The 13,032-nt window shown below is 43.9% G+C and overlaps 1 long non-coding RNA gene across 1 annotated transcript; it reads left to right on the plus strand.

The window, feature by feature from the left end:
* The first annotated feature begins 307 nt into the window (after window positions 1-307).
* Window positions 308-8,718, plus strand: LOC128143531 (uncharacterized). The gene is made up of 3 exons (XR_008235786.1): window positions 308-1,413; window positions 3,533-3,733; window positions 8,221-8,718. It is a non-coding gene; the product is annotated as an uncharacterized LOC128143531 (long non-coding RNA).
* Window positions 8,719-13,032: the final 4,314 nt, after the last annotated feature.

Raw genomic sequence — 13,032 nt, forward strand, 5'->3', positions numbered from 1 at the left:
CACTCTGACACAAAAATGTTGTTATCAGTGCTTTTAAGCAGGCTAATTGATCACTTGTTAACAGTGGCCCTGACCGTCAAGGTCTGGAAGGGGCAAACTTGTTAAAATGATGGCTGCTGTTTGATTTTTTAAATTTTGGATAGATAAAGCCAATTTGCCCCTTGACACAGGGCTTAACATTGCATTGTTTTGAGAAGCACTGCGGGGTTATTGGTGACCTCCAGGGGTTGGACCATAGTGGTTTTTCCATGTCATCTGACAGGGACAGACCTCATTAACACATAGTCCAGGCAGCTTCTACCAGGATGTTAAATTAATGATACGGAGGCAAGAGTTCTGTCTGCAAAAGGCATGCTGTCATTTCCTCTGGCTTGTAGCATTTCCTTTGCCATCTCCTCCACAATTTTGTTTAGCTTGCAACAACAGAAATGGCCTAGCATGGAGTGTGTTCCACATGCATGCAAAAAAGTAACGGGATCTGCAGAGAATTTTTTTAAAGTTGGGTTTGCACTCTTGTGCTGTCTCTTTGTGAAATGTAAGGAAGATTGACAGTTGAGGGATTGCAATAAACTGTGATGTTTTCTTTTGCTCCTCTCCCCTCGCCACTTCTAATTATCTGAATTGTCAAGTCTGGGATCCCTCAGTCTGACAGAAGTGATGCTCAGAGGGGAGAGGCTTAACAACTTGCTTACATTCAGCTCTTCAGGCATAATCAAAGGTCGGGTTTGCTGTATCTTTTACATGTGATTGTTTGCCCCAAAACAGCGGTCATTTAAGCTGAAAGAAGTGGCTTGAAAACAAATAGAAAATAAGAGCTGTAAACTGACCTAAATTCCTCCTCTTGACTCCTACCAGCCTCCAGGTGCCATGGGCTGTTTACACTGGACTTAAAAAAACGAAGGCAAGAGCTTGCAGGTCCCTACCTTTGCATCTCCGCCAGTGTTTTACCCAGTCTGTAACCTCTGTTCCCTGGGACAGAGAAAGGAGAGTGCTTAACAACACTAGCAGCCAGCCTACACTTGTGCCTGTGTGAGGAAGTGTCTGAAAACCACTAAAAGTTTGACAGGATTATACTTAGATGAATCTTCTGATAGAAGAGGCCAAGTAGCCCTTCCCCCGCAATAGCTACTGTCAGCTGGATATGGAGTTTTATTTTTATGCTTGAAGAGGGAAGGTGAGAGGCATGGGACAGGGACAAATATGCGACTGTCTGTCCTGTGGTTTCAGGAGCTGGTAAGAAGTACATAATTTGGGGTCAGTGGCCCTCCTTCTTAGCTGCTGCTGGCTACAAAGGTGTGATGCAGCAGAAATGGCTCCCCTTCTCAAAGCCCCATGGAGTATAAATCAAGGAGGAAAGTAATTCACCCAATTAGAGAAAGGATAAAGGACTTGCCTGTGGAGCAGGAAGGGAAGGTAAGGGCAAATCAGTTGCCATAGAGGTGAGGGGGGAGAAGGGAGGGTGTGACTGGTGTTGGGGACTGGGATGTGCACTGGGATATGGAGAGGAGGAGGGTAGAGGTGAGATGGAGACAGGAGGCAAGATGGAGAAGGAGCAGAGTAAAGAAGAAACTGGGCTTAGGTGGACCAGAAGGAGAAAAGTCAGCATCTGTGGGCCTTGTTCTCTACTGTAAGCTTGTCCACCAGAGAAGAAGAGTCTCTGCAGCTCCATGCTTGCTTGGTGGCGAAGGGCAGCGTAATGAGTCTGACTGCTCCTCTGTTGATGACTCACTTAAAGGTCAGAGTGATTCCACCTCAAAATGTAATAGGGCTGAGAGGTTATCTGGACCATCCTTCTCTTGCTCTGGCTGGAATTCATTGGTATGCCTGCTTTTTCAGATAGCAGTTTTAAAAGCTCTGTCAAATGCACACCAAAAATGCATTAGAAGAATGCTGTGTTTGCCAAGCCGTGCTCTTGCAAATTAGGAAATACCAATATTAGCAATCTGTAGCCTGAGTGCAGATCCTGGGGATGCATTCTGATGCCAGTCTGCACCTACAAGATCACAGGGGTGTTGAGGGTTTTTTTTTGTATTGTTAAAAAATTCTTGATTGCCAGAAACACAAGCTGTGTCCCAAAATACAAACGCTTTAATGCTAGTTCCATTTACATGGTGCAGAAGGGCACACAAACAATATTAATCAACAGAATAAATAAGTACGCTTCTGTCTGCCAGGCTGACGGTGTGTATCATGTCTCTCACATTAGTACATAAACAGTCCTGTGTGAACACATGGGCTCCTTTTTCAATAGGGGATTTCCCACCAGAGCTCCGCAAGAATGTGTGTCCTCATAATGCTCTTTCTGGACAAGGACTGGCAAGAACAGTTGCTAGCAAGCTTGGACAGTTTTGTCAAGGGCAGATATTTATGACTCTCTGCTTAAAAAGAAAAACGTTACAGCACTGTGTGGAAAAAAAAAAGTTGCAATTATCTGTCAAACTTGTGCACACACTATAGTCTACAGCAATGAACTAAGAACCAGATTATATTCCCACACCATGTCCCAGCTTGATCTGTTCTATGTGACTGGTCCAAATAAAAACCGTGTGCCTCTGTCAGATATAATAACAGCCTTTGCCTTCCAAACTTGCTGGGTAATCATTATTGCAGCAGATTGAACTTCTTACAAGCCCGCAGTAAAGCTTTGCAGCGTCCCCTTTTTCCTGCCTCTCTGAAAGGTTAACTCCAGATTGCCGAACTGTGGAGAGAGCAGGGAGGGAAGTGCTGTTGCCCTTCTGAGATCTTGAAATGGCCTGCCATGGGCTAAAGTGCAATTTTAGGGCCCATCACCCCAGGAGAGGTGAGCTTTAGCCAGTGATAATCCACTCAAAAGTAAAGGCTGACTTATGAGCAAATCTGTCCCTAAGTGTCAAATATCTGGGACATGTGAAATGTCAGGCCTTAAAAAAACCAACCAAATCAAGAGTGTTTAATAAGATAAGCATGCTGGTAAAGATAGATATATGATGAAACCTTTCATTGAAACTGCAAGGTATTTCAAGATGTAATAACTGTGTCTCCTTGCTGCTGAAGACTGGTTGCAAATTATCTTTTTAGTTCATCATCTTAAACATGAATATTAAATGGACCAAAGATAGATGCAGCCAGCTCTAGTCACCAGGAGACATCCCATTCATTAACGTGCCATTAAGAAATGCAGATGGTAACTACAATACTTGCTTTGGTGAATATATGTTCATTATAGCCCATTAAGCGATTTCTGTGTCTGACTGGGCTTCACGACAAGTGCTGGATATTTGAACTCTTTCGAGAAGCTCATAAATCAGTGAGTGCTGTATTGTGTTTGCCCTGATTCAACTCTTACCATGCTCCCCCCAGGGTCATCATTATGCTTTCGGAAAGACAGGTTCTTCCTTCCAAAATCATGTACTTAACCTTTTGTTTAGCGTGTCCAAACACTTCAGCCTCATGGCGCTTTTCCATTTTGGGAAGGGTTATTTATAACTCACCAAACAGGGCAAATCTTTCTCTGTCTGAAAGCTAATATTTGTATTTATTTATTTTCTTCAAGGAAACATACTTACAGTCAGCTGAATGATGGATGAACAGCAAAACACCTTCTCTACATGTGCATATAACCCAAGCTCAGATCTGCTAGTGCAGCTTCACTCCAGACAGACAGTTCAATCTAACTGTACATATGGTTAAAATAGCCCAGACATCAGAGTGAGTAGCAGTAGCTGGAAAACTGAAAGATCTGCATGTGCTAAAGGTGAGGGTTGGGGTTCAACTGAGGAGACCCCATTCTGCATCCTGGCACAAACTTCTTATGGGGCAATAAGCAAGTCACTTCACCTCAGCACAACCCTTTTCCATCCACCTCCCTCTTGCTTGAGCTTTCCTGAGCTCCATCGCTTGCTTAGTACAAGTGGCCCCTGTACCTCTTGAGTGACTAAAGCTGCCGCCCTTCATCCTTCTGATAACAGACGATGAGTTTGTAGATAAAGAGGATGTGGCTGGAGGCAGAGGGAGGTGCTGATGTTGCAACCTCCTTCTAGCTCCCTGTTTGACTACTGCAGCCACTCTAGGAGTTGTCTCAGTACGGCAGAGGAAGGAACACATTCTATTTTCTTTTGTATGTCCTTCATTTTATGGAGATGAAATTATGCTTCCTACCTACCTGAGGGTACACAAGGGGGATATTTGCAGGTCACTTCACACAGGCTTCCTTCAAACTAACCTCTAATCATGGATTTCCTTGCAGAGAGCAGTTTTTCTGTTGCACTGAGGACAATTATGCAGCCAGTGGGGCTAGCTGGAGGGGAGGGTGAAAAGCTCTGCTGTCCTTGCTACAGTCTTCTACTCAGGGATAACCTAGATAGGGGTGTTGCAGTGATTGAAACATGAGAGGATAGCTGTAAGTGAGACACTGATACAAGCAGACAACACTTCTGAAGGGGTGACAGGGAGACAAAAGGTTAGTCAATGGAGCAGAGATTTAGGAGAATTCACATTAAGGTTAGGAAGATGTTACAATTAAAAGTGAGGAATAGTGTAGTGACGCAGCTGGCAGGTGAAACTAGTCCTGGTACAGTAATCAGGACAGGTCTATCAGAAGATTAGTCATGGTTCAGAGTAAGGAACTCTGCTGTAAGCGTGAGGATGTAATGTGATGCCTTGAGCAAGAATGGAGATAAAAGAAATTATTTGTGTGAAGAGATCTCTTCTCATGCAAAAAGTCCCTTTTGAGTCTAAGAAACTTTGCTGGACAAAGCCATTGGCTCACTAGTGAAAACTTGGTGAAAAGGTTGAAAAACACTAATGGATCAAGGGAGATTTATATTGGATCAAGAACCGTGTCCACAAAGAAGAAAGGAGGCAGGAAGTATTTGAAACTAATTCCAGCAGAACATCTCGTATGAACCTAGAGGTTAATGGTATGCTTCATCCTTATGGGAGATTCAGGTGGATGTTTCATGACTGAAGGGTCCAATTTTGATCCACTTTCTGGTGTTTCTTAAGACATCTTTAACTCTGAATTTATGCAATTTATGGCAATGGAAGTGAGCCTTGCAATGGGTGTGTCGAACACTTCTAACACCCTCTCAGACACGGCCTCATCCTCAGCTGCTGCAGCTCTGCTGGCCAAGGGGCTACTCTAGAGGTGGGCTAGCTGGAGAAGTAGCCTGTGAAGTTTCATAAGTTCTACGGTGGAGATCAGATGACAGGTTTTTGGTACATTGTTTAAACCTTCCATTCGACTGAAAAGTCTTTGTTGTCAGAACAGCTAAATGGAGAAATAGAGAGTGAGAACAGTAAGTTTTGTTGCCTCTGGTGAAGTGACTGACATGAAGAACATTAATGAGGGCTTTTGGAGGGACCCCCTGCCTTATTTCAGCTTCAGATGAGGTTATGACTACAACTGCTCAGGTGAAAAACAATTAGGCAGCAGAGCAAAATTTTCCCTGACTTATGAGAACTTAGCAAAGATAATTCTGTCTTCCCAATTTTTGATGCCTTAGGCAGACTTCCACTGCTCTCATCCACCTGGGCATTGCTGTATGCCTTCTCCAGCAGAACAGCTTACACGCAGCAGCCTGACCTCGAATTCTGTGAGGTTCTCAGAGGCCCACTAACAGAGAAGAGGAATTGTGACTACTTGGGCTCACACCTGCCAGCGCACAGTCGGGCTCACAAAGCTGCAAAAACAAGCGTCCTCCCCCCTCCTGGGACAGTGCCTGAACTCAGTGACATTTCTGTAGGGCAACTAATTCGACGGAGCCCAGCTGAATTACTGCAGACTTCTCGAGACCATCACCAAGATCAGCATCTCCCTCTCAACTGATAATCTGTTGTGCTTTGCCTTATTTGTCATCTTAAGTTATCCCTGTGCACAACCGATGAGAGAGCTAAAAGAGACCTGTTTTGCAAACTGATAGTGTATCTCAGAGGAAGCATTTGCAAAATGTTGGTATCCCAGTAGAGGTCCTGGGATAAACAGTTCCAGTAAAACAAATATATTCCCCCCTTGACATCAAGCAACGGATATATGGCAGGCCTGGGGTTTGCCCATTAGCTTCCTTAAATGCCATGCAAGATTTCAGGTTGAATTCTATGAATTCAATTGAATATTGAATTCATTTTGTTCTTGTGGTGCTTCAGCCAGTAAGTTGTAATTTGAGGGTCTTGCAGAGGTGGAAAGGAAAAGTCTGCCACTAACACAAAGCAGACAGAGTGGCCCTGTGCATTTCCTAGGTAAGACTGAAGGGGCCAGTCTATGGCTCATTCAAAGCTGGCAGAGCTAACTTTTCTTACTCACAGGGAAGAAACAGTACTAAATCGAGGATCTTTATGTAAAAAGCCCACCCCACCTCATCTCGCTGTCAAAAGCTTTTACAGTCATCCTTGAGTGTGAACCACAAGAGCCGGTTCGTGTCTATCAGTTGGTTAGTCAAAGGAAACGGGGTGCATTTTAGAGATTCCATTGTCCCTTCATTCCTGCGTTTATTTGTCTTCCTCCACAGAGCCCTGAAAGTGATGGATAGTTTGTTGACTCCTGAACCTGAAGATAACTTTCTGAGTTGTGTCTCATGTTGGAGGAAAAGCATGTAAAGGGGAGCAGAAAAGATTTCAAAGATTTTGTGCAGCAGAGGATGGCAGCAAGCCATTAATTATTTGCAAAGGAATAATAACAGATAGATAAGCTTTTTATTTTATTTTTTTTGCAAGTTGAGCTATTGATGTGAAATGAATAGCTGCTGCAGAACGATTGCAACCCACGTAACCAACTAGGATTTTACAGTCTTTGTACAGAGATATTTAAAGATTAACATAGCTTTGGTAGAATACATTAGTATGCTGGGATAACAAAGCTCTTTGGAAAACTTTGGAAACTTCTTCCCAACCCCCCATCAAATTACCTCCAAATTCTTATTTATTATTACTTAGAGAGCACGTTAAGTGCACACTGTGCATTGTAACAAAGCTATGGCCCCTGCCCTGAAGATTTTACAAGTCTGAGGTCTTGATCTAATACCTATTTAAATCTGTGGGAGTCTTTGCCTTGACTTCAGTGTGGTTTGGATCAGATCCTCATACAGCGTTTCATGAGACTTAGCAACAGTTCTTGTTACACTCTAGTACACCCAGCTAGCTCACGGCAAACTCATGGCTGAGCAGTTCCCTGCAACAGTCCCTCTAAATGCAATGGGGACGTTCACTCCTTGAGCGAGTGAGCGCTCACTAACCTGGGCACATGCGGCCCTGGTGGGTGGGAGAACAGAGGATGGAAGGACGGAGGTAACCATGCTGGTTTGCTACTGGTTTTTTAGCACCAGGAGCAGAAGGCATGTGTGACATGCTAGGCTAAAATTCCTTACGTGTGCTCTCTGCCTGAGCGTGAGCTGTGCAGCCAGCTCAGGAAGAAAAAAAAAGGTGTGGAAATCTCTGAGGATGCGATCCCCTCCACGTTCTGCCCCAGCCATCTTCCAAGCGAAAGCTATGTGTACACAGTCTTTGCCCCAACTTATTTAACTGCTTTGACTCATTCCAGCTTACCAGGAGTGGGGGGAATTTACAACTCCCTTTTCTGCTACCACAGCACCAGCTCTGCAAGTATTTAGCCTGTTGTGGACGCTTGTGTGTGCTTGTTTGGAAAGGCTGCTTGTGTATAGTTTTGCTTCAATGCAAATGCTTTAGGCCCCAGCACAGCGAAGTAATTAAGTATATGCTTGACTTTAAGTCCATGAATGATCTCTGAATCTGCTGTCTTTGTACTCAGAACAAAACCCCTTAAATAAAGGAATAGCTTGAATGCCAGCAGCCCAGCTGTTTTTGAACAACCCTCCAATAACAAACCGGAGAGCATTTGCATTGGTAGAAACAAAAGTTGGATAAGGAGGCTGATTCACTGTCTGGCTTCTGGAGACACTTTATAAATAGCTGCAAGAAAAACACAGGAGGTTTTTTTTATTATTATTATTAGTTGATAAAACATGTTGACAGAGTCCTTTTCAGGATTGTAACTTGGGGGCAGCATGTCTTTTTGGACAGCAGACACATGGCAAACAGTTTATTTGCTGAAGAAAGCCAGATGCTCTATGTCCTTGGCAGGCGATTTGTAAGATTAAGGAAAATCAAGCTAGTGACTAGAGTGTGGTAAATAAGTAAAATAAATAAATAAAACAGTCGCGCTGCCCGCAAGAAACTCTTCTGTCCTTTTTGGCAGGACAGCTGGTTTTCAGCTACTTTTCTCCGCAGTGTGCGGCTGACAAGGAAGAACAAGCCACCTGAGGAGAAGCGTTTCTTTTTTGCCAGCCACGGCCTTTGCCTTCCCAGCACAGCGCTGTTGCATGAACGAGCTTAGATGCCTCCATAGACTCTCGCAGCATGTCCCAGGGAAGATTTATGGGCACGGTGCTGATCGGCTGAGAGGGCGAAAGATGCACATGAAGGAGAAGACAAGGACCAGGAACATATGTGTTGAGCATCCTTCATCAAGCCATTGCCCAGCCTGAGTCTGAAGCTGTTATGCAGCAAGCAGACCACCTCTGGCAAACCTCTGATGGGTAATAACCCGGGGATCAGGGCCCGGAAAACAGGCAATCCAGTATGTCTCTTACATGTAGGGCTTGATCCACAGCTGGCACAGATCAGCATCATGCCATTGGAAGAAGAGACTTTGTATAGACTGAGACCAGCTGAACACCAGAATTGCCAATAAAATAAAGTAGTTCTGTGAATAAACAGAATATTAGCAGAGGAAAAAACAGAGATGATAAAGTTTGTGTTGTTTATCCTTTACGCAGCTGGTCTTTTCTTAATTTTTCTTCAGCAGATGTTTGGGCCGGCACAGCTTAGAGATCAAGATATTATACTGCTTTCAAGCTGTATCAGGCAGGGCGCAGGACTGCTGTAAAATATTTCCTAGGCCATTAGAGTTTATGAACCAATGAGCTAGAGAGACCACGCAGTAGATTTTTAAATGCCTGTCTGAAGCCTCTGAATTGCATATGCTCTTACCCCTACCGTGCCTCTAGCTATAACCCTGCCTTTTCTTTGATCAGGCTTCCTCAAGAAAAATGCTGACACTACTTCAAATACCATTAGGATAATTCCTCTGCCACCTATCCCTATGGAAAGAGGAATGTGAGAAGAGAATTCCCCCATTTGCTGTTCTCTCTTATACAGGCTCTATAGGTGACAGTACCTGAACACCTTCCAGTAATGCACTGCCATGGCAATATCTGTTCCTTAGTGTCATTTTCTTTCCTTCACTCCGCTAAGAGACTTGTGGGTGCAGTGAAGCTGTCATGGGAAGTGAGAGGACTCAAGGTAAAAGGCAAACTGTCCCTTATCGTGGGGGCTACACTCATTCATACTAGGCTTCTTTCCCTCTTGTGCTAGTGCAAGGGAGCAGCAGCAAGCAGAAGTGAATTACCTTAGTGTCATTACACAAGGGTAAACCAGAAATGGACTTTTAAATTGTTTTTGTTATTCGAATAACAGGAAGGCGTCCCTGAAGATTGTAAAATTTTTTATTTAAACAAAGAATTCCCCTCCCTGCCCAGCCAGCTAAAGCCAGCTGGGACAAAAGAGAGAGAGTGATGTGTGAACGATGTGTTAACATGGTGAGCAGCAGAGTTGCTCCCTGCTGCCTAAACCTCTGTACAGGATAGGAATTGGAAAAAAAAAAAGGTAAGGGGCAATGCCAATATGATCTGAGCCTCTTCCTCAGAAAGCTCAGACTCCCTCCTCCTCCTCCCCAAATAAGAGATCTGATCTGACATCCCTCCTGTGTGTGGGTGGGCACCTCCCTGTACATCTTCTGGTCTGGGAGGGTCAATGTGTGACCTCTCGTGACTGAGGATGACAGCAGGTGAGTAAAGGCAATGAACACTATGAATGTGTGGGAGAGAGATGCTGGTGGCTGAAGACCTTGGAAAGGCCTTGATTTTTTTGAAAGGTCTATTTTTAATGACTGTAATATTCTATTAATATTCAGGGGAGATATATTAGGACATTGATTCTATTTTGAGATTGTTTTTGTCTGAGTATTGGTTTGGACTGCAAACCAGCACTTTGGCAAACTTGTGCTTTTGTGTATTATGGGAGAGTAGTCCTTGGCTGGACCTAATGGGATTAGAGTTAGCGTTGACTGGACATGCTTTCCCAGTCAGCTCCGACTGGGCACTTGGTGGGATTTTGGTGAGGCTGACACCATTTTGTCTGAGGGTCAAGTGCTTTCAGTTGCTGGAACCTAAGGCTGGGGATTATGTAGCATCAGATAAAAGAATACAAATAGTCAGATGTTGGGATTTTGAAGTATGTTTAATGTGACACTTTGAAAAAATGTGCACGCTATTTCATAGTTTTCTCTGAATTGCCCAAGTCTAATCTGGTGTGGGCAGTGTTTTCTTTAAACTGTCTCTCTCTAAAACCATCCTGCATAATCATGTACCAGACTATTTATTCCTGGGGACGGCTTGCATCACACATGAAAGAATTTAATAATGACACTTGGATGGAGTCCTGTTATTTATGGAGGAAAAGGTCGTGTGGTGTGCCTCCATCAGCGGTGGGTGGCTGCAGCCTTGGGTAGCACAACGTTGGATCGCTGTGCTGCCAGTAGATAGGGTAGCGTGCCTGACAGCCAGCCATGCTGCTTTTGTCATTACTGCAGAGCTGGGGCATCGTGCTCCTTGTTTCAGGCTTTGTTATTTATATCTCTCTGTAAATAAAACTGCTGCCTTTTCCTTCTGATAAATAGTGAAGAAAGCAGTGCAAGCTAACATGAATGGGGGAGTGAGTGGGAGTAGCATACTGTTGATATATACTGGTATCCTCATGTCTTCTGCTATGCAAGGGAGAAATTGGTGGCTGGTTTTTGTTTTTATTTCTGGAAAGTGATCGTTTTTAATCCCAGTCTTTCTCCCTTTCCATCCAGCTCCCATACTGCTCGCCAAGATTTGCTTTCAGACGTTCTGGGAACGCCCTCACGGCAGCAGGAAAACTGCAGGGCTGCCAGCCGTGCTGTGCCTCGTGCCCGGCTGCGAGCTCTTCTCTCCCCATCCCGCTCAGCTGGGTGCTCCCTGGCTCTGAAAAGCAAAACAGTGTCTTTAATTCTCCCCCTCTCTCTGCATCTCTTTGTACCTAATATTTTCTCATTTGGGGAAACGTAGCTAACACTGTGATTTCATTTCCTTGTGGCATGGGCCTTGAAATTGAACTTTAGCCTTTTTGACTGTTCCATGCATGTAGATTTATAGCATAGTATATCTTATGCAAATAACCTTATAGAGAGACACCATCTCTTTCCTCCTGGTTATTTATTTTAATGAATGTTTTTAAGGAAATGAGCAAGCAAATCAAGGGAGATATTATACAGATTCATCTTTAGGAAAAATTCAGGTGGGAAGAAGAAAACAGAGCTTAGTCTTAAAAAAAGAAACGATAAAATGTACACCCTTCTAGAAGTGCTATATATGTCTGCTGTGTTGTGCTGTGGACAGAACAGCAGGTCTTTTGGAAAACAAAATAGCAATGTGGAGTTCTGTGCTGACTGGGCTTTGCCAAGCCCAGATTAAATGTTGTAAATGGAGGAGGCTAGAGGATTTCTGTTTCGTTCCCTATACTTACTGCTGGCACTGCCAGTTGTGCTGGCAGAGCATTGCCACCGGCAGTAAGGAGCCTGCTGGTCACAGTCTGTTCTTGGTTGCGATCCCCTTTTCTTTGTGTTTTGGAATTGACGCTCATGACTCCACTGGCTCTTCAGTGCTATCAGCAGCAAAAATTAATGCACATATGGTTGCTGGAGTAAGCATGGTAGGTACTGAATACTCACAGGAAGAAGATTTTTTTACAAAGTCGCTCTTCTAAGTAGAAGTGAACTTCCAGGGGGGGAATTGATCCTCTCAGTTATCATCCGTGGGGATGAAAAAACCCATACTTGGTCTTCAGCTCTGAACTGGTTTATGTATTTTTGTGTGTGTGTGGTCTAGACTCCCATGCAATTTAGTCATAGCCTAGCCCTGATTTTCCCATTGTTTTACATTTAAGTCATGCTCAGAGCTTTCCAGTCTTCTTGCCATTCCTCAGCAATGTTTATAATTTACCACCTAAAAATGATAAAGATTTTAGAGTCAGTTTTCAGCTCTCCCCTATTGCTAGGTGACCTGATGGAGTACAGTCTTGCCATCACCTTATAAATCACCTGTTCCAGAGGGGAAAAGGGACTGTGCAGATAATTACTCCGAAAAACTTGAAATGATCTATGCCTGAAACAGCTGGGAAGACTGCTAATATGTAGTAGAAAGTTTTATGTAGAGAAGCAGTGAAGGGTTAGATATATCCTTCCGCCTCTTCTCAAATGCTCGCAGATTCTTGTCAATACAAAAATGACATCTTGGAGTTGTCATGCATCTGTGTGTGGCCACTAACCACTGACAAGCCCTCTGGAGTATGACAGCCCTTCAGAAACCCTAGGCAGAAGAGGGGTTCCCCTTTGGTTCCTGCTGTTACAGCTTTTTAAGCTAACCAACCCCCATCTGGACCAAGCCCCCCGTGAGAGTGGTGGGGCAGGGGTCTGTGTCTGCCCAGCACACCATCCCTGTGCCCAACTCTGTGCGCTGCCCCACCGCTTTGCTTTGAACTTCGATCCTACTTTCTCTTTATTTTCTCAGTGATTGAGTTAAGGGCGAGGATTTAAACTAGTTGGTTTAAATTCAAGCCATATGAGACAGAAGTGATTTTCTTGGACAGGAAAAATAATCTTGGGGAGTTTATAGGACTTACAATTGCTCTGTATTTTCATGGAGTATGAACACAATTTGTCTCTCTACTTCTCAATCTCAATGTCTTATTGGATCTCATTGGATTAACTTGTTGTTCTTGGAATTTCCATGTACTGGCAGAGGCTCAGCAAGCCTTTTTTCACATTTGGTTAGCCTGGAGATTGCAGCCTTTCTTCTACAATGTGAAATTGCTTGCTCTGATGATCCCTGCTCATCATTTTCTCCTCGTTGTATTCAATACAAATCCATTTCTCTCCATCCATATTTCAATCCTCCTTGG

This window comes from Harpia harpyja, chromosome 6 (assembly GCF_026419915.1).
Source record: "Harpia harpyja isolate bHarHar1 chromosome 6, bHarHar1 primary haplotype, whole genome shotgun sequence".
Classification (NCBI taxonomy): Eukaryota; Metazoa; Chordata; class Aves; order Accipitriformes; family Accipitridae; genus Harpia; species Harpia harpyja.